We start from the raw sequence: 20,639 nt of genomic DNA, 5'->3' as shown, positions 1-20,639 counted from the left end.
AGGAAGCAGTACGTTGTCTTTTCAGTCTTGTATGTGAGAAACTGGAGCATATGACAGACAGGTGAGATTATTTCTCTGTTTCCTAAAATAATAGTATTTGTAACAGTATGCATTTGATTTCAGTAGTCGTGAATTGCATCACGTTATTTATGTGAACCAGGCACATTAAAATGACGATTTGTGCCAAAATAGTCTTATTTATCTGGCGTGTGTTACAGTTTCTGCAGTAGTGGAAAGGACTGTTTTGTTTTATTTAGTAGTGCCATAACAGACTTAACCAAATCTAAACATCTGACAACCATGCCTCCATCCTTGCTACCCTCCATGTTTACCTTTCCCTGTTGCTTCATAACCTGGATTGTGAGTAACTAAATCCACTTTCCCTTCTTCCCTTTTTTCCCCTCTCTCCTCCCTGATGAATGAACAAAGTTCCGAAAGCTAGGAATCTAAATTTTGTCTTCTGTTTTGTGTTATCTATCGGCTGTACTGAGCTGAGGTAAGTACTGGCCAGCCCCTCTCTCTCTTTGTTAGTGTTTGTTTCACATCTTTATATGAGATTTTCCATTAATCATTTAACCAAATCTAAGAACCACACCAGTTATGGGGTAACAAAATGTTTTGATAAAACGTTAGTGTTCCAGTGCCATTCAGCCACATTACTTCAATAGCAGAAAATGTTGTTCTGCTCTGTTTTCCCTTAGGAATGACCCTTTTTGTAAACATCACAGCAGTGTCAGAACAACTTTTACCTTTTAGTAAAAACATTAGGATTACAGGCTCATTAATGCTTCAGAGCAACGGTCTCTCCCACCCTCCATTATTCACTGAAGCCACGGAACTATCTGTGCTTACTAAATCAAAGTTTAACACAGTAAGAGTAACAGGAAAGTTAATATTTAAAAAAAATGGTGATGCTGCCTCAGCTGCAGGAAATTGCTGATGTGTTTCTTAGTTATCAGTATTATCCACATGGGCCCGTCCATATTTATCATAAAATGATAGCTATAAATGTATGTTATAGGAACACAATAGGAATCTAGTTGATGAATCTACATAGTTGTAACATGTGGAAGGAGTGACTGGAATGCTATATTTTTATCTTTCCTTGAATATCAAGCTATTTTCAGTGTCCTTTATTTCAGATTGTAGCCAACTGAAGGTAATTTAAACTGAAATATCTTATAGTGCACTTCTGTGAAATACCATTTTTCTGATATTGATGGTTTATTATGACTGTTATAAAAAAAAGGATAGTGTATACTAATGCCCAGAGTCTACTCAGCAACATCTATTGCTGAAAAAAACAAAAATATTATACACCACCTAGAAACACATAAATTATTTGTGCTTACTCAAGCTAGGTTTAACACAGTAAAATGAACAGGAAAGTCAGTCCTTTTAAGAAAGCTATAGGATATGGCTGTTGTGTTTCTCAGTTATTAGTATTATCCACATAACCACGTCCATATTCATCATGAAGTAATTGTTATCTTTGTATCATAAGAACATAGGTACTTGTTATGCAGCTAACAGGAAATCTTAAGTTATTGAATCTACATAATTATAACAGTGGAAGGACTGGCTAGCAAATTACATTTTGAAATTTCTCGAGTTGTCAACAGTTTGTTTCGTTCAGAAATGACTCTTTTTGCACCAATGAAGCAGCTTCTTCTGGTACTCAGATATTTTGCCACTGATGATTTTTTTCTGTCCATTGGAGACTTTATTGGTATTAGCAAGGGGATAATCAGTGGAATTTCGAAAGAATGTGTATGACACTTGATAACATATACAAGACAGCTTTGTTAATTCAGTTCTCTGATGTAATTAAGTGAAAATAAAATAAACAGATGTACATGGAATAATATACTCTTATTTTGAAATCATTTGTTTAATTTGTATTTTCTTATCCTCATTTTGAACTTAGTGCTTTTTTTAAGCCAATACAGTTCTTCCTCCCTTCTCCGGTTGTTGTCAAGCTACTTTTGAAGCATCACCATCTGCAACTCTGTTAATTCTTCCACACTTGAGAACATATATTTTTACTCTGAAAACAAAACTCACAGTTTTAAGCTGAGATGCCTCCAGTTACTTCCCCTTCCCTTCCCTTCCCTTCCAGGTGATATGATATGATAACAGCTTTAGTTTGGATATGTGCCATAGGTATACTTCTACCCCAGGATTATAAAAACAGGCCTTGTAAGGCCCAACAGTACCGACCAGCCGCCGTGTTATCCTCAGCCCACAGGCGCACTGGATGCGGATATGGAGGGGCATGTGGCCAGCACACCGCTCTCCTGGCCGTATGTCAGTTCACGAGACCGGAGCCGCTACTTCTCAGTCAAGTAGCTCCTCAGTTTGCCTCAGAAGGGATAAGTGCACTCCGCTTGCCAACAGCACTCGGCAGACCCGATGGTCATCCCAGCCCGACAGTGCTTAACTTTGGTGATCTGACGGAGGCCGGTGTTACCACTGCGGGAAGGCCATTGGCCTTTCTTATAATTATTAATAATCACATCATAGAAACAAGATTTATATGTGCCCAATAACTGCAAAAGTAGATGCACAGTGTTCAGCAAAGGTACTTTCTGTAAAAACTCGTTTTTGCTGTAATCGCTCTAAGACAAATACAACAAGAAGCTAACAAGTAACACCTCTCAGGATTGTCAGTCAAATCACTGTCAGTGATGTCTGTGTTGTCACAGTTGAAGGCTCTGAAAAGACCAACTATTTTACAAAGCAGGCCACATTTCACAGTTGCTTTTATATTATGTCCCTACTTGGACTGTGGCGTCCTGCCCTTGACAACTTTATCAAATTATAAATTTCAGCAACTGTTGTTGGCATAATACCGGGTGATCAAAAAGTCAGTATAAATTTGAAAACTGAATAAATCACGGAATAATGTAGATAGAGAGGTACAAATTGACACACATGCTTGGCATGACATGTGGTTTTATTAGAACCAAAAAAATACAAACGTTCAAAAAATGTCCGACAGATGGCACTTCATCTGATCAGAATATCAATAATTAGCATAACAAAGTAAGACAAAGCAAAGATGATGATCTTTACAGGAAATGCTCCACCATCATTCCTCAACAATAGCTGAAGTCGAGGTATAATGTTGTGAACAGCACTGTAAAGCATGTCTGGAGTTATGGTGAGGCATTGGCGTCGGATGTTGTCTTTCAGCATCCCTAGAGATTTTTTTTTCTCCTCTGATAAAACCCCATGTCATTCCAAGCATGTGTGTCAATTTTTACCTCTCTATGTACATTATTCCGTGGTTTATTAAGTTTTCAAATTTATACTGACTTTTTGATCACCTGGTATTTGTGTGTTTGTTTCTAGGAGGAGGAAGGGAGGGGGAATCAATCATATGCCTGTTGTAGCTGCTCTATCAATCTGTGTGAAGTTTTTTATAAATGGAAACTGCTGCACATTTTCCCATACTTTTTTTTTTAAATCTAGAGAGATCTCTTACTGGTCACACAACAAATACTTAACGCTTTAACTAATTTTACGATAGATCATTATACTGTCATACATGCAAGTACCCTACAAACTTAGTTAAATGTTTTGTCAACGTTTTGATTTAATGAGGACGCAGAATCATAACGTGTAGGCTTTCGCGGTCGGCATCTTCATTAGTTGAAACTTTTGGGCTGAGAGGCTGTGGTCGATCTGTAAAACTACTACTTCCTGATCATTGCCAACTGAGGACATCATCTTCAGAGGTGAATTACGACTAGCTGTCAGGCCGTGGAGTCCTGTTTGTATAGAGGGCACCACCATACGTCATGTGGGGCTGACTGTAAGTCTACTTCTGACTAACATAATTATTCTCGATTGAAGGTAATCGATTCTCACATTGTTGGTGCAAAGTTGACTGCCGTATCTTGTCTAAGCCTTCGTCTTTTTGGAAACACTGACGACGAAATAGATCGAGCACTTCATCCCAGAAGAAAAGTGTCTGACAACGTTCAGCAACAACAACTGTTAGCTGGAAAAGTTTTTCTTCCATTTATTTGCAATATTACAGACTGTATTGGGAAAGCTCTGGTCAAGTTTAAAGTTGAAACAATCTTTAGACCCACCAAGAAGGTCAGTGAGTGTGTAAGATTGGCGAAGATGCGTGACACCCCTTACCAACTCCTGGTGTGTATAAAATTCCATATAGCTGTGGGAAGGTTTATATTGGAACAACGAAAAGAACTGCCAATACGCACTTAACCGAATACAAAGCAACTGTCTACAAGGACATACCGACAAATCAGCTGTAGCAGAACATGTGTTTAAAGACGGTGAGCATTAAATAAAACTGAGACGAGCGTGCTGGCCAGGGCATCGCATTATTATGCATGTATGCATAGGGAAGCACCACAATAATTTTAATAGAAAAGAGGAAGGCTTGAAGTTAGACAAGACATAAAAGTCGACTTTGCACCAACGATGCGACAGTCGATTACCTTCAATTGAGAATAATGCCGTTAGTCAGAGGCAGACTTACAGTCGGCCCCATGTGATGTATGCTGGTGCCCTCTATGCGCTCCATACAAATGGGACCTCTACGGGCTAGTAGCCAGTCGTTGATTCAGCTTGGAAGATGTTGCCTGCAGTTGGCAACGAAACGTCAGGAAGTAGTAGTTTTACAGATTGTCCACGGCCTCTCAGTCTGGAAGTTTTCGTGTTTCGTGCTACACTCTTGAACGTGTCTGCAGTATCTACCAGCCTCAAAATATTCTCACATGAACAATTTTGTGGTCTGGAACACTTATCGCTCACGCTATTTTGGCAGATGACTTAATGTATTTTTTCATGCTTTGCACAACGTTTTGAGAATTTGATCTTCACGATCAAATATTTACATTAGCATTTGTGTGTTGTGCTACCTGTCTTGCAATGTAACTGTCTTTTGTGGTTATAAAATTCTGCGCCTTCTCCATTATGCCACCATTATATTGTTTGTGAAATTTCGCTGTGTGTGTGTGTGTGTGTGTGTGTGTGTGTGTGTGTGTGTGTGTTTTCTGCATAATGTAGTAAACATTTTCACTAGACAATGAGAATAAATTCTCAAACCTGTAGTGCTAAACATGGGGGAGAGAAAAATGTAACAGATATACTGTTTCATTATGGAAACCAGAAACATTGGCGTGACAGTAATGGTATCAACTAGCGCTACTAGCGGTCAGACAACGAAACACTTGAAACATGTGTTCGAGTAAGCCCACAGGGTTCCAATGGTCAAAACTACCATGAAGCTGTGCATGCGCAGTAGAGAGAGTTCGAAAACGATTTGTAACACCATAGCTCTAATACTCTACTGATTTATTTTGCCTTTTGTTTTATTTAATGTTACATTGTTGAGCTTCTGTAAATGCGTTGAATCGATAACATAAAATTGTGTACTCCTTTCTTTGTTAAAACTTTGATGTCTTGGTTTGATTCTATGCAATGCAGTATATCTGTCATTTAAATTCTTTGTCCCATTTGGACGGAACAAAACTTACTGTATATAATTGTAATTTCTGTGTGAATAATTTTTTGTAGAAATGTCAATATGTGCAAATGTTCTGTTTTATTTAATGTGTTTGGTTGCTGTTATGTAAACTGCTGACCTTCACTTAGGGTTCTTAGTTAGGTCAAATGTAAAAGGTCTGTGGTTCCCCTCAGGAACGGAACTGTGTAGCGCGCGCAAATTGTGGTTGGCCTAGGTAGAAAAGGTGGAATTGAGTCAGTCGGGGAATAACTACCCAACTATCAACTACTCATGTAAAAGTTGTGTATTGTGCTGGTTCTGAAAGAGTCTTTCCCTGATGCTTTCCAATGCCTCGGATGGATGGATAAAGAGCTGGAACTTTTCTGGAATTGGTATCTTTCATTGCCACCAAGAAGGGACAGAGTCCAGCAATTCTGCCTGCAAATCCACCTACCAACATGCAGTTGCCACCACATTGCGCAATCACTGTATCGGAATGCTATAATAATGTACAGTGAAGGATCAGCTTATTGGATGTTTTAGTGTGCACAAATATAAGGTAACTTATAACTGAATTCTTGTACCTACCTTGATTTTTTTCCTATTACAACACCTCTCAGGTTCCTCTCCATTTGAACTATGATTACCGAGTGTCCTAGTTTGTGGAAAAAATGAAAGCCTCAAAACATTAAATGATGATGTTTGATCTTTGGTAATAAGAGAGTATTCGGGTTTACTGTGGATATCACGAAATTGTGGGAGGCAGTAAATGCCTTCCAGTGATGGAAACAGTCCAATTTATAGTTTTGTAGAGCTTCAAAGTCACCTATTTAATCATTTACTTGCAAGTAGAAGACTGTGGTAATAAAGACAATTTGCTGTTTCTTTTAAAAATTAAAGTTCTTAAAACTGAGGCTTAGTTAATGATCATAGTGCTGTCTATAGTAAATTTTAAAAGGTGAGTTAGTTTCTTGTAAATTTGCCAACATTGTGTCTCACTGCAGTAAAAGTCGTGAATTGCAGTTGTGGAAAGTTGGATGCTTGCTAAGCACTTGTTTCTTTTGGGTATTGAAAAGTGCATATTAATAGTGTAATAAGATCCACCGGTTATCCTTTACCACTATTTATGAAAACAATAATTTTGTTATTCAAAAGACAGTGAGAAGTAACCTATTAGTGAATTCCATTAAACTTTCATTCTAAATAGAATAGTATTTAGTTGAGAGATATTTAACCTGTGACCAGTTCATAATTTTGCAGTGAACTACAATTATAATTTTACGTCAGCTAGGAAAATATTTGAACAATAGTACTGAACCTGTGTCCAATTTATGATTCTGCAGTGAATATTAATAGTAATGTTATAAAGACCATTTAGTTTGAATAAGCCCTGAAAGTAATATTGTGTTTCTTTATATGTTATATTTACGCAAATAGTTTGTTCTGTTCTATTAGCTTCCAATCTTAACCGTGAACATATGCAGGTGTCAGAGTTCGTTGCACTCGCGTGTGGCAAAATATAGCTTGTGTTTGTCCGTTAAGGTTACTCATACTTAATTTCCTGAACAAGAATGTCAATCATCCTCTTGCCTAATTAGGCTGGCGACCGTTTTCCTTACTCTTTGAACAGTGTAGATTGGTAAAATGTTGTTTGTACTGTTCAAATATTTACGTAATTCTGACTTTCACTTCCGATAAGCCACCTCCGTTAGGTACAACATTCAACATAACAAAATTCCTCTCAGAGGGTAACACCCTTCTGTTGCTTTGTACCATAATTGCTTTAACAAGATAGTTTTATTTTACGACCTGCCTCCAACTTTAAGGTTATGGTACAGCAGTAGCGGACAGGAGTGTTACACGTAGCTTTTCAGTGACAGGACTGATTTGTTCTGTAGGGGCACAGTATGTAATAAGCCAAACTTGGTATTCGATTGTATAAGCTACGTAAATGCTGTTGCACTCGATTGTGATAGGTTTACTCAAACGAACCTAATAACTAACTGGGGAATAAAATGGTGTCGTACAAGGCATGCACAAATTTAACCCGTGGTTAGCCTGTTACTCAGTTAGCTATCCCTGGATTTAACCCAAATTATACAACTGGTCCTACGCTGACTTTTTCATTTTAGTATGGTTTATGAAATTCTAATGCACTTAGAGTATTGTCTATGTCCTGTTTCTTTTGTGACATAATGTAAGCTCTCTTAATGCTATATGCGTACAAACATATGTAAGTCTTCACTTGAAGATGAATAAGCGGGCAAATTTGGTCAGTAGTATTGAATAAAATGTTTTGTTTCAAATACTGTGACAGTTTGAGGAGAAACACAATGTTTTTAGATCACAAGACACGTTTCAACAACTGTGTGGTACATCGTCAAGGCTTGACATTATTTCTTAATTTTTGTTATTTATGTCTTGAATGTACAGGCCGGCCGCAGTGGCCGAGCGGTTCTAGGCGCTTTAGTCTGGAACCGCACAACTGCTACGGTCGCAGGTTCGAATTCTGCCTCGGGCATGGATGTGTGTGATGTCCTTAGGTTAGTTAGGTTTAAGTAGTTCTAAGTTCTAGGGGACTGATGACCTCAGATGTTAAGTCCCATAGTTCTCTGAGCCATTTGAACCATTTTTGAATCTACAAAACGCCATTCTCAGATAAATTTTAGATTGGCACCACACTCCCCAGAAGGCTTTATATTTACTCCTCAAGTCAATTACACAGTTTCTTGGCTTCACAAATAACCTTGTTAATTTTTTATACAGTTTGAAAAAATCTAGTACTGGTGTGTACAAACAACTGTTTTTACATTTGCATGAAATTTGTATTCTTTCTTAATAGCTTTTTGCAGTACTGTGTGTATGTAAACGAGATAGAAAATCTTTGTAACAGTATTGCAAAGTATGAATGAAAAAAAAAATTGTTATATCACCAAACAGCAAAATATTAGGATACCTTGTCATGTAGAGTCTAGTTTTGAAATGGATATTATGCCAAGGACTGCTTCCTTATTTTGCATTCCTTATCGGGGTGGAATATTATAAAACAATCACCTTAAGTACAACTGTGTTTGTCCCTCCACAACAACATGCCGCAGTGCTGCACATGGTCACATAATGCCCCACTACACACGGAATTTCAAACAGAAATGTGACAAAAGGCTTATTGAGCAGAGCAAACACAAAGTACGGGCTTCCTATGGCGTCGTAGCTGCGCATGCACAGTAACACCTGTTTTCTGACCACTCTGGCAATTGCCCAAATGAACCTATTTCTTACTGCTCGCAGAAAAAATATTGTGAATGGTGGTTTGAGACGCATTGCTTTCAAAGTAAATTTTGTTTTACGAAAGATGAATTACATTATGTGTGAAAATGTGCGATGAATTTCTTACATTGCAGAATGATTGACTCTTGATTCGAAACTTAAAAGTTTGAGGACCAGTCACTTTGACAATACTAAATGATTTACACCAGAATTAAAAAAAAAACCTTTTTTTGAATCTTATATTGTACATGAGTAGCTTTAATTCTAGTTTAGCTCCTTACACTAATCTGTAATTTTGGCTTCTCTTAGTATTGTACATAACATTTTATCATCCACAGTATGAACTTTTCCGTGCCGTGTACTCGGAGATACTGTGTACAATTCTTCTTCTATTGCAATTTTTTAGGGCTGCAGGGAATCATCATCTCAGTTTGAGGTTTTGTAAGTCCCTTAGCAATGCTTGTATTAATTTTATACCAGCATATTTAGGGCCGTTTCCAAAATTTGAGGTCTGTGCAAAGTGTACTACGCTTGTTTTCTGTTCCTTGTGTTATGCAGATGAACAGTCTTGTTGGCCTCCAGTTTTGTGGCATGCTGTAATGCAGTACTATTGGTCTTCAATATGTACAATGATAGAAACATCAAAATATTAAGTTTGTACAAGATTCTTTTTCAGTATAATTGAAATTACTTTCTTCTGTAGTGTGAATATTCTTTTCATTCCTGTGATGGTTGAGTAGATGTGCATACTGAGCCAGTTGTATCATTACAAATACCATTGAGCTTCGCTTGTTGAATGCAGTATTATGCTTCCTGTCTATTGTTATACCATTATTTAAAATTGTGGTTTATTTGTTTGATCGTGTGAAACCCAGCTTGCGCTATTCGTCCACGAGACTCAGACGGCCACAGAATCGTGTTCCCAGGTAGATGCCGTGTGGCTTGACTTCCGCAAGGCATTTGATACAGTTCCCCATAGTCATTTAATGAACAAAGTAAGAGAATATGGACTATCAGACCAATTGTGTGATTGGATTGAAGAGTTCCTAGATAACAGAATGCAGCATGTCATTCTCAATGGAGAGAAGTCTTCCGAAGTAAGAGTGATTTCAGGTGTGCCGCAAGGGATTGTTGTAGTACTGTTGCTATTCACAATATAAATAAATGACCTTGTGGATAACATCGGAAGTTCACTGAGGCTTTTTGCAGATGATGCTGTAGTATATCAAGAGGTTGTAACAATGGAAAATTGTACTGAAATACAAATTGACACATGGTGCAGGGAATGCCAATTGAATCTCAATGTAGACAAGTGCAATGTGCTGTGAATACATGGAAAGAAAGATCCCTTATCATTTAGCTACAATATAGCAGGTCAGCAACTGGAAGCAGTTAATTCCATAAATTATGTGGGAGTAAGCATTAGCAGTGATTTAAAATGGAATGACCATATAAAATTAATTGTCGGTAAAGCAGATGCCAGACAGATTCATTGGAAGAATCCTAAGGAAGTGCAGTCGGAAAACAAAGGAAGTAGGTTATAGTACACTTCTTCACCCACTGCTTGAATACTGCTCACCAGTGTGGGATCCGTACCAGATAGGGTTGATAGGAGGGGAGGGAGGTAGAGGGAGAGAGAGAGGCGCACTTAGTTACAGGATCATTTAGTAATTGCGAAAGCGTTATGGAGATGATAGATAAACTCCAGTGGAAGACTCTGCAAGAGAGACGCTCTGTAGCTCGGTACGCGCTTTTGTTGAAGTTTCGAGAACATACCTTCACCGAGGAGTCAAGCAGTATATTGCCTCCTCCTACATATATCTCGCGAAGAGACCGTAAGGATAAAATCAGAGATTAAAGCCCACACAGGGGCACCAACGATCTTTCTTTCCACAAACAATACAAGACTGGAATAGAAGGGAGAACCGATAGAGGTACTCAAGGTACCCTCCGCCACACACAGTCAGGTGTCTTGCGGAGTATGGATGTAGATGTACTTTCATAATATCAAAATTTGGATTGTCTGTATTGCTGGGTTTTGTTCCCAAAAGTGCCAGGAAGATTTATAATAATGCATAGAACCTTTACCATTCAAAGGATTGAGGGATTTTACAGTTCTGTGTTAAAGTATACTTAACATGGAAAAAGTATCTTTACCAGGGAAAATTTGTGTTTTTAACCGGGAAACATCCGGAGTTTTTTTTTGTTTTGTTATCCATGTTCCATGCATACACTGTGTGATCATGTGTGTATGTCAGTAATTGTTATCTTGTATTTTATTGTAAATGTGTTGTGTGTTCAATAAAGTCAGTTCTAAACATACTGTAAAGTTGTGTGTTCAGAGCATTATTATTACTTAAACAGTATTTTTGTACATGTGAAGTTGTGCTACACACTCAACATCCTACAGTGAGTGTCAAGGGCACTGAACAAACTGCCCTAGACTTGTTACATTTGTACCATTGCAAGCTGCTCTAACCATGACAAATTACAGAAACATAGCACGTAAATAAATGAACGACTTGGATAAGCGTGCCCAGTTTTAATGTTCCATGGACCACTTGGATGATAAATTGTGGAATAAGTCATTTTGTATTCACATCTCAAATTATTTTGTAATTATGTCTACAGGCTGACCATTTATAATGATTGTCTGATCAAAAATTTTGGTTGCAGCATTCTGCACCCCTTTTTGTGCTGAAGACAACCTCAGTGTGTTGTAATGAGTGTATTTCTCTTCTTGTATTGTAACTATGTGCATCATTGTTCCTATTAAACTGTAGAGTCAGCTTTACAACAAATTTCATGAGGGAATAAATATACTGTGAAGCAATAGTCACGAAATGCCTAACTCCTTAAGCAGATGTCTACAAAATGATCATGGGGTGACGCACCACTTATTTTTACAGTACTTTGAGCACTGAAGATTTTTTTTAGTTATGAATTAGTATACAGCATTATTCCATATGAAATTAGTGAATCGAAATGTCAATTTACTGATTTGGTTTTCCCCAAGATTTGTGTTGATTGAAAGTAAAAGTTTGGCTCAACTAAGTTGTTTTGAAATGTGTTTTTGCGAGTTTAAATTCTCATCAATATGGACAGCTAAGAAATTTGAAGTCCCCAGTCTGTTAACTCACCGTGTTAATAATACTGTGGTGTTAATAATACTGTGGTATTGTATCTCATTAGTACAGACTTCAAGGGTTACCAATAAAGACATTTAAAATGAGAAAATATTTTATTTTATTCTGAAGGTATATTGTTCCATGGAGACCACTGACATATTTTCAAGTTACACCAGGTCATTTACAAAACAGTTCTAAAGAGACTGTATTTTATTTTTTTACAATCAATACAAAGAAGTTTAAATCCTTTACACTAATACAGAATCAAAGATAATATTAAAACTCATTTACAAACCACTAAAACTGTAACTTCAGCTTCCAATCATGAACAAAGTCTATTTCATTTAGTGCCCTGTACTATCAGGGACAGATATCTTAGCTAATTAATATGAAAAACAAAGCACCATATTTACAGCTATGTGGTAGCTGAATGTATCACATTCAGTTAAAAATTCAGAAACTATTACTGTAAACAGGCCTTCATTAAGGTTTTGTACTGTGCTGTTGAACTGAACATATGACTAAGTACCTTTCATTTAAACATTTCTGTTACAGTAGTCTCCATCCACTTCCAAGCAATAATTTTCTAGTTAGATTAAATTTTGGAGAAGAGACAGGAAGTGGATGACATGGTGACATGAGTTATTTTACTTTTGTGCAGTCATCAGTTTAATTGACGAAAAACATTTCATAACCATTATTTTGATAATTAAGTACAGTTATTTGGTAGATACCAAATGTTTAAAATAAATTTTCACTATAATGGGCAAATTACTTAAAAATTTCAAAACATAAAAAGACTGCTTTATACAAAGTTAAGATGAATTATTTTTATTGCTAAGTGTCAATTTTCTTGAATACAAATACACTACATATTTATATTAGTAATAATGATGTCAGACACACAATACCTAAAAAGTTGGTGTAAACATATTTTGTTTGAATACATAAACCAAAAGTATATTAGTATGTCTTCATTCACTATATAAGTTCATTTTACTCAATAATGTATGTACATAGTAAAAATATGTAAAAAGGTATAACAAAAGTACACAACTGAAAATACGTTTAGGCCACCTACAGAGATGCTGTGCCTACAGAGCCTTCTGTATTTATATGCTATAAAACACACTCTTAGATGAACCACTGGGTCAGTAGCCAAATTTACTTCAAACTCAAAAAATAGTGAAATTTCCCAACAGAGAAATGGCTGATAACAACAGTGTCCCTCACTTTCTGCACGACTCAGTACTGTTCTCAGAAGAAGCTGAAGTCCTGCAGCTTTGGTTGTTCGCAGCACTGAAACACTCGCCGACAATGTTGGTCGTGTGAGAGGGTCGAACGTGGAGCATCCACACACTTCTGTGAAGGGCTTCACTCAGTCACCCACTGGGTACGCACCTATGTCAGCTGACATCTGTGGGTCACGTGTCAAGGCCGATGAAGCAAAGATTTTCATCCATGGACACACAGTGGCAAGTGAAGTAGTACTTCTTGATTAGTTATGAGTTTGAAGAGATATCCACTGTTTGAGAACAGGGGAGAGACTATCTTCTTCTCCAAAATTCCAAAGTTACCTGCTTCCACAACAGCCACAAGCAGCACTGCACAAGGTAATGAAGTCATACAATTGGATCCAGCTGGTAGCAACCAACATACTGAGGTCCTACAAATCGCTGCAGCACAGAGGTAGTCCAAAAGAATGTCATTGATGCATACTTGAATCACAGCATTTGGTGTCTGCTATTCCAGCAAGCAGCTGCAGCTTCAGTGTCTGCGACAAGCTCCTAGCATATGCCTCCAAGATGGACGATGCTGTCAAACATTGTAATGCTGCTTTACCTCAGATAGTACTCCAAGGCTGTGGTTGAGCTGTCACACACTTTTGACTTCCTTAGTAGCAAATAAGAAAGCACTTTCTTTCCTGACAAATGTAGTGTCTGGTGTCCTTTTAACAGCTACTCTACAGCATCTGGCAGAGAATGAACTGGTCTCACTTCCCAGTACAAGTCTGTGACACTTGTCTGACACAGCCAACCTCAATTTTTCAGTCGTCTCCTCACTTCCAGTACTACTGTCAACACTAAACGTATGGTCACACAACACTAAGTAGTAAGCTGAGACTTATCACTTTTCCCATTTGTGTCTCAGTTGCAATTGTTCCTCAGCTGACACCTGCTCAAAATCAGTGGATTGTCCCTCTGCAGTGTAGCCCTGTTAAAGAGTCCATGGCAATAGGATATCGTGACGGTCACGAAACTGGGGTCCCTTACAGATAGTTCTTCAATTTCCGTGCCTCCATTTGTGAACAGGCTTCATTATAGGCAGAACACTGACACACGCACATGTCCACAAATCTTCATAAGGGACATAGGGCAGTAGAGAAACTGAAGCAGCATGGAAACACTTTATGGAATGAGGGATGTTACTGTTGTGTCAAGTCTATCTGTTTTGTTATTTCACTGACCTCTACTTTTCAAGAATATAAGTTTTCATAGATTGTGATATCAGACAGGCAGGAAAGACAAAACAATAAACATGAATGTAGTTTACAACAATACCCTGTTGATTTGAAAAGAGGCTCTGAGGAACACAAACATGAGTGCATATTTTAAAAATAAGTGACCATTTAATATTTAAGTTACCTGTGTTACCGTCTTTGAATGATACACAAAGTACGCTAGAGAGCAAATTAAATGGGCAAAGTTTGAGCTGTTCGTGAGTGCTACACAATGTTCTTTTGACTGAGCCCACAGCATAGCACACGTCAATGACATTTTGAATATATAAACATAAAGCACTATAGTCAATGAACTGTCAAACATCAAACCTTACTTTATAATAAAGAAATATAAAACAAGTTACAAAACACATTCCACATGTTTATAATTGCTACATTTCATGAAATCACTAGAAAATTAAGACAATGGCAATGCAATATGGTCACCAAATCAAACCAGACGTTACTTGAGAATGGCAATAAATCCGAAACAGCTGTCGTACAGACTATTAGACATACTGCAACTAATCTAGACCTGTTCTTTCCACACTACTGCAAAATGTTTAGTTCCAAATCAAAATATTTACAAAAAGCAGGCATATTCCTTTCTAGTGAAAAGTGTGCTTAGAAAGGTAATACTAGTTTTTAATTACTTTAGGTGCAGTACGTCAAAGTACATAAATTCCTAACTATTTCATAGTTACTTTCCACAGAGATGATCAATGCAAACTGTACAAGAACATGTTAAAAGGTTTCATTTTCCATTAGCTTTGAGAACATGAACAGTATTCATGTTATCAGGGCTTTGGAGAGCCACACAATTTACTTGTATTAATTATACTGAAACATTCCAAAATTGTATCTACAAATGTATCATATAGATAAAAATTAATTTTTACACTTCCCAGTTTTTACTGGAACATGTTAACTTCAATTACTGGTGGTGTTTACAAGAACTAGAACTCTTAATTTACAAAATTTTCAAAGACAGGGCACAAATTACCAGATAATATTTACCGTTTGTGAGTGACAATCTACTTCTTGTTGTGGAGAGGTAGATAAAGTCATTCTAATGAAGTATATTTCCTCCTGCATTATAAGTACATCACTGTTTAATTACGTAAACAGCACCCTCAAAGAACAAAATACACACAACGACAAACTGTGAGTAGAGATGCTGATTCCATTTGTGTGTTCTACAGTAAAAAAATTACTGGTAGAACAGAAACCTCTACACAGCATAGATTTGCTTTCATTTCATGCTCATTTCCAGCTGTTTTAGAAGTGTTACACAGTCAACTTATCTGAACATGTCCTCAGTTGAAATTAAACCTGAAATTTTTTCTTGTATTACAATTAATCTATATTTGTATTCACTATCTGCTGTATTTAGTATTTTTAACATTAACCACTGAATGGTTAAGGCAAGGAAAGGTAATACTCACTGGTGCACAGAAGCTCATAGATGTACCCAAATTAATAAGCCCCGTATGACTGGAATATGGGGTCCCTCTGTTACCATTCCATTCTTTGCCGTCTATTTCTCAGAGATAACTATTCAAATTGTCGATTATCCGAACATCGGTCAACCGAACGACCGCTTAACCGAACTGTGTACTCGCTCGCACCTGTTACTCTCCCACCCTACCGTCCGTCATCCCCCTCACTCCCAAACCAAGTTTCCCACAGCAGTCGCCGCACTGGGCCACCGCTGGCGGAACATCGCTTCACAAGGCGCTGCTGACCGGCCGAGCCGCCGTGTTTCAACAATCGGCACACTTCTGTCGGCCTGGCACTGGCAGTAGAAGTAGCGGCAGCGGCAGCGGCAGTATCAGAGCTGTCCACAGCAACAGCTAAGCCAGCTTAGAGTTAAGGCGTGCTGCTCCGCGCAGTTTGGAGGATTGCGCGCCCCCGAGAAGAGCTTCTCATGGTGCAAACAGTCACCTTCTGTTTTCTGTTACGACCACTTGTGTGCTGCTGCGTGAAGAAGTGAACTTGACGATACAAAATGCTTAAACGTAAACGTGTTGTCCTTTCTATGAGGGACAAGTACGAGATTATCAAAAGGTTAGAAGAATGTGAATGTTACTGTGTAATACTAAAAGAGATGCCCGTTTTTATGAATAACTTTACTGTACAGTACTTCTTTTTGGCAAATAAACACGTACAGTTCGATTATCCGAACAAATCAGTTTTCCGAACACCCGCGTCCCACAATTACTTCGGATAATCGACGCTCTACCGTATGAGGTTAGTATTGTGATACAGAGTCCCAGAAACAATATATCTGAATGAAATAATTCTTCCTCTTCTCCGCTGCTTTATGCTGATACTCAGCAATAAGACTTTCCTTTGACATTATAATTTATTATCAGAGCTACACATTACGACTACTGCACCGCGAAATATACGATGCCACACAATCGAGGATGGGACCACTCGTTCGAGTACTATTTGTGTCGTAATAAACAACTAAAAGCTAAGTGGCTAGGGAAGAATTATTTCACATCCATTTGTAAGTGGTTAGAGACCTGATAACCTCCACTATGTCAGAGAAAAACATGAACAATATACGTAAGTGGTTGTATATTCTCGTTTCCACAGCACTAGACTATCCTGCAATTACAGCTGAGTACAGACACTTCAGTGACTGCTTTCCACTGACAAATAGCTGGGATTACAAAATATGAGTAGAACTAATTATCTTTCTTACAACACAATACATTATATTATATTCTTGTCTTACTGTCATTTTCTGGGCGTAATACAATAGTACATATGTGTTTCTTTAACCAAACGTCTCAGAATTAAATAAATAAGTGTATCCACTGTGAAAGTTTCATCTTTGGAACTGCTCACACGCACACACACACAAATGTATACTGTACTTAGTTGACAGCATTAAAAGTAAATACAAGTTTAGTTATTTAAATAAGCAAAACACTGTATTTTAAGATAAATGGGACACATGTAAGTAAAGAAGACATAAAAAATTGAAAACATTGTGCAACATATTCTCCAGCGTCTAAATCACTGGCCTCTGCCTTAAAATTCAGGTATTTACAAGACTGACAGGTATTTAGAAGATTGATTATGACAATTGCCCCAGCTTCTATCTTTGGCAGACTGGAAGAAGCTTTACAATAAAATACTCTGAACACACTGACGCATTTAAACTAAAAAACTTAACACCAGTAAATCTGCAGAAGCCACCCACTCACAAGGATTAACAAAGACACACTAACATTGAAGATAACTTACAGAAATCACATATCACAAATAAACGCAAGATAATATACCTCTGGGAGGAATCATAAATATATAGTCACATCCTTGTTTTGTATTTCCCTCAATTAACTTATAAGCTTTAAGGATCATTGTAAGTTCTGTATATGTAAATCTGTGTACATGTGTCTAATTTATAGTAAGGCTTTACAATTTTTCCATCAAAATTTCCATTCAATAGTATGTTCACTCTTGGACTACAAGCATTTTTCTATTATTAACATCGCACAGCCCACAGATCATCTTTGCTCAATAGGATTACATGACAACTTTATTTAATGGATACTTTTTACATTGTAAACAAAAACATCTAGTGTAAAGCACATGTGATACTTCATGCAACATTAAGAATATTATGAAGTATGCCATAATGCTTTATTTTAAATAAATGACTGGTTAGCAATGCAGCAGTGTATACATTGCCTTTGATAACCGTAAGAACTACAACAAAACTAATCACCATCAATTGGTACACATGTGAATGCATAAAACTATTTCAACATTTATCTAAATGAAGGCAGGCATATTAGCTCATTTTTATTAGTAAAACTACGTATAAAGTACCTCTAAGTATTCAAATATTCTTTTGCAGTCCAGATGCTGACAACATGCTGCTAACCAAAACAGTAACGTAACTGAAAACGTTAGCCATCTTCAGATGGTACCTCAAAACTGGTTATGGTACTTAAATAAAGAATTTTAAAAGTATTTGTGGCTAGTTGCATTATTCAGGAGCAATAAAAAAACTGAACATTTTGATATATCAAAGACTTAAAAACATTATTAAATCTGAACTTGTGCCACAAAGTCTTAGTTTCCAATATTATTGGGGTTCAGTAAACTGCACAATTTTTCTTATGGAACCTATTGAATTCAAGCACTTTATACACAAATACATTAGTGGAACAAACTGGCAGCCATAAATTGTAAAAAGCCTCTTCCATTCAGTAAAAACCACTTATCTTTTAGTCATTTACTGCCCATGATATGTAAAAAAATAATGCAGTGTGTTTGCCACATTATGCACAAGGTTTCCCACAAAGTGGAACATTTATATTAGGAACACTGAAAAAAGAAAATGAAGGAAGATCAGAATTTACCATCCTGTTCATCAGGTTTCCAGAGACGGAGCTGCTGACAGATTGGAGAAGGGAAGAAATGAAATGGGCTCTCCCAGCGTTTGGGCGATTTAAGGAAACCCTTAATCACGGTGTCCAGCGGATGTCGCAAATCATACACTGAAAACTCAGAAACATCAATAAAACAATGTTGTTTGTAACATTATAACTATCAACAATTATGATCATTGTAAAACTTATTTACTTATGAACATACTAATGTTCACTACAGTCTCTTCAAATTTTACTTAATACTGACCTCCGATTGTGGAAAGAGATGGAAACACCCTTAAAGAAATGTATGAATTAATGAAAGCAGAAGGAGCAAAAACTGGAATGAACAGTAAATGAAAACAAGACCAAACATATGGCAATAGCTAATTCTAAGACAAGAAGAACACTGCATGACCTGGAATATTTTGATGTTGTCTGCTGCTTCCATTATTTAGGTGCCCTCTTAACCAGCAATAAAACATGAGATAATATATTATATAAAGTATTAAAGCAGGGAGCAGAACCTATTATGCAAACTTAAGGGTATTCAAGAATTTCTAATTACAAGATTAACCAAGTCAAGAGTACACTATTCATTCATCTTGACCAGTGGTTACATACGGGTCAGAAATGTGGATGATGAACAGACAAAGAGGTGAACAATCCAAGGGCATTTGAAAGGAAAATCCTGCAAAAAAAATATTTTTGGTCTGTAAGAGATGCTGAGGGTTGAAGAATACGTTACAACCATGAAATTCAACACCTTATAAAAGGGAAAGATATAGTAAAATTTGTTAAATATCAGAGTATGCTGGTTATGACATATGGAGAGGATTGACAGATGACAAGATGCCCAAATGAATAATTAAAAGCAGATTGTATTCCACCAGAAGGGAGGGCAATTTGTTGGCTGACCTTACCAAGATGCAGAACCAAGGATGGAAGAGAAAAGCAGAGAACAGAGATGTACCGAGGAAGATTGTCGAGGAGGCCAAAGATTGTAGTGATGAAGAAGAACTAAGCTCTAGTCCACTATTTATTACTGAAGCTTCTCTCTCTCTCTCTCTCTCTCTCTCTCTCTCTCTTTCTTTTTAAAAAAAAAAAAAAAACACTCCTTACGAAGAGTGAGCAGCAGATATAGTAACAAACACGCCTGGGTCATCTCAGCACCATACATTACCCGTACTGGCCCAACAGCATGTAGTTCAGGTCAGAATGAAGTAGATTTTGAGACACTACTACCAAAAAAGTTGAAGAGAGCACAACCCCCTACCAAAACCGAAGGCAAGTTGACCCACAAAGCAAAGATGACCACATCTGAGTAGTTCTTAACACTGATACAAAAAAAATGAAGTTATGGATGGAAATAAAATTACCTAGATTAAAGAAAGAAGGAATTCAAGTTTACAAAACATGAATCGAGTATACCCAAGTGTGACGCATCAGTGTAACAAACTGAATGGGAACAAAGTTCAAGCAGTTTGTTTGAAACGCGTTGATCACACTAAAACTGTTTCAGTCTGATGTTGACATATCTAGCATCTACATGGAGACATAGTTAGTAACTGTAGCTCTGAGGGTAAATTCCATTTGGCACCCATAGAAGGTAAAGATGAATGAAGTTATGTTAAGTTTGCTTTCCGTGGACCAGTTGCAGTTTTTTAAGAAAATGTTGGTTTAATCAATTATGTTTGGTTACTTGTAAAATATGATTGTCTCATTTTTCAGCTCTTGGCCATAAGTGCTCTTACAAGGATTTATTTGAGGTCTGCGTTAAGTGAAGAAGTTGTCTGACCGAATTAAAGATGTTCTAATGTATTTCTTCTGTTCTGGCTTTTATGTGATCTATGATGAATTGTAACATG

Source organism: Schistocerca cancellata, chromosome 12 (assembly GCF_023864275.1).
Source record: "Schistocerca cancellata isolate TAMUIC-IGC-003103 chromosome 12, iqSchCanc2.1, whole genome shotgun sequence".
Lineage (NCBI taxonomy): Eukaryota > Metazoa > Arthropoda > Insecta > Orthoptera > Acrididae > Schistocerca > Schistocerca cancellata.
Note: the sequence above shows the minus strand (reverse complement) of the source record.